This window comes from Phaethon lepturus, unplaced genomic scaffold (assembly GCF_000687285.1).
Source record: "Phaethon lepturus isolate BGI_N335 unplaced genomic scaffold, ASM68728v1 scaffold4278, whole genome shotgun sequence".
In the NCBI taxonomy this organism is placed as follows: domain Eukaryota; kingdom Metazoa; phylum Chordata; class Aves; order Phaethontiformes; family Phaethontidae; genus Phaethon; species Phaethon lepturus.
In genome coordinates this window covers 6404-8889 of record NW_010555360.1, presented here as the reverse complement: position 1 = coordinate 8889, position 2486 = coordinate 6404, and positions in this window count along the sequence as shown.

Here is a 2486-nt window from a genome sequence, read left to right as displayed (position 1 = left end):
TTGAAGATAATCCTGCAAGTTCCAGGTCTCAAAGTTCTTTTTACATGAAACCTCAAAGTGAAACTCCATTTGACTGCCTCATTTAGTGGAATTCTGTCTGGTCACTACCAAACTCAACCTCTCACACCTAATTTGGACTGCATTTTTTTTTTCCCTGACAAGAAGCTAATTAAGGGTTACAGAATATTATATTGTCTCCGTACAAGGCTTGGCTAAGCATTAAGTATGATCTTTTTCTGTCCCTCTAGCTATAAATTCCTTCTCAAAACCCTTTTTTTCTAGGATACTTCTAAGCTGCACCTTGTTAAGCATTTTAGTGTCAATACATTCAAGTAACAACTAAACAAGGAATTAGTCCCAGTTACAAGCACGGGTTTGCTAGGTGAAGAAGTAATAACGTGGCCAAACCACCAGTTGCTATGAAGTAGTCCAGCTCCACTGAGTTCAGCATAAGAGCTTCTGTTTATAACAGAGAAGACCCCAATGCAAAATCTTCTCTGTTGAAAAATATTCAAGAAAAGAAACCTGAGAAAAAACCACATATTCAAGAGTAACCTAAGGAAGGCAGCTTACAGGTAAAGGATCAGATAAAAAAAGCATCATCTCACTGCTACCATCTGAGCTGTTCACTATGGAAAAATAACAACTGATGCGCAGGGAAGTTACCAAGGAAGACAGGGAAGCACTGCTTCTTATGAACACTGCCTGGGACTAGTTAATATTCACAAGCAAAGGTCAAGGCCTTAAACAGAAAGCTTATTTCAGGAAATTGTATGGAATACCAAGAATCAGAATAGCCCAGAAGTGTGAACTTGGGATTCAAGGGCCATGTTTTCTAACACCTGATATTTTGCATGCAACTGGATATTCAGGTGTTAGGTTGTTTTCTAACTGCTCTAAATTTTCTGTTTTTTTAATCTGTGCACATAATCCTAAGAAGATGCGTGTCTGAAAAGCATAATTATTAATTACCAGGAATCCAATGTATTATTAATTTATTTAATGTTGATGGACTGAATTGTGTGACAGGTGAAGACAGTCAGGTACCAATGATTGGCAGGAATAAACCAGTTTCCCTGAAGAGGGACAGGAATGATTTTACTCAAGAAAATGGCAGTGAAACCCAGCCTAATAAATAACTGAGCTGAGTTGACTTAAGCACTTATAATGCCAACGTCTGTGATAAGCAATGGAAACATTAATATAAAATGCTTCACCAAAAACGAATACAGTACAGTTCAGAATGATATATTGCAGCACAGCCATCCCTCGCATGGCATGCTTTTAAAGTGATGTTTATAATCATTATTATTTTGGTAACAATAGGGGGAAAAAAAGAACAGAACAGCAAAAATTGTTATCTGCTGAAGAGAAACTGCAGTAGCAAAGTTTCCTGATAAGAACCTACATAAGGATTTAGCCACAGTGAGAGAACAGCTGTGCTCTGATACAAACGCAGTAACTAAGAACGTGGTTGTAGCTTGTTCATTTCTAATTCTAGCTGTATGTTACAGTCATATGGTGAAAGCAGTCATTTCATGAAATAACTGAAATTTTCAGACATTTTGTGAAATGACCGGCATTATGGCTGTTTTATTACGCTCTTTGACTGTTCCACTCCGTCATTAAGTTAAATGACTGGTGTTTTTGTGAGAGTCACATTGGCGTGGTTTTTATCACTTACATTTAGGCATCTGAACTTAGACATGTACAGGTCAGTTTAGGCTCTCAAAATCATCGAAGGAAAGGTGACAATTCCAGATGGAAATCCAGCTGATCTACCTTAGGTACCTGGTTTTGGATGAGATGATTCTTTCCCTTAATTATAAAAGGAGTCTAAGGTGATAGGTTCGGATGAAGATACTTACCCATTGATTAATCCTCATGACTCCTATTTACTGTGTTTCTTAGCACTATGGATTCTCACAACTGTTGTGAAAAGCATTTCTATTATGAGATACTCTTGGAGACATTCACCTTCTATACCCTGGCCTCTTTGCCACAGGACACCTAAATGCTTTGGAGCCATTTGCTCCCTCCTTTTAGCTTATATTTCCCTTTCTCAGTGTGCCACATGGCCTACAGTTTAGAATTAGTATTATATTCATTTTTTTGTTTTGATCAGAACTAATAACTTGACACATCTTTCTTTACCCAGTCTGGGACATTTATTAAACCTCTCCACAGTCAGGGTTTTCCTAAAATCCCTATACTTAAAAATTTGCCCCTGTTGTGACAGTCAAATTCTAGTGACAGATGAGCATGTTAAATGCCTTTACTGCCTTGAAGAAATTCTGTCTCATATTCCTAGTAAATGTACCATTTGTTGGTCCTTCCCCTTCCAGGCCAGAAAAGACTAAGAGCCTGTCTTTATAACTGCCTCCCTGGGAAGTAAAAAGTTCTGTCTTCAGACAGCCATGATAAAGTGGTATCATTCACAGGGAAGACAATATTAGTTGAAGTATGGATGTGGTGAATGTCCATGA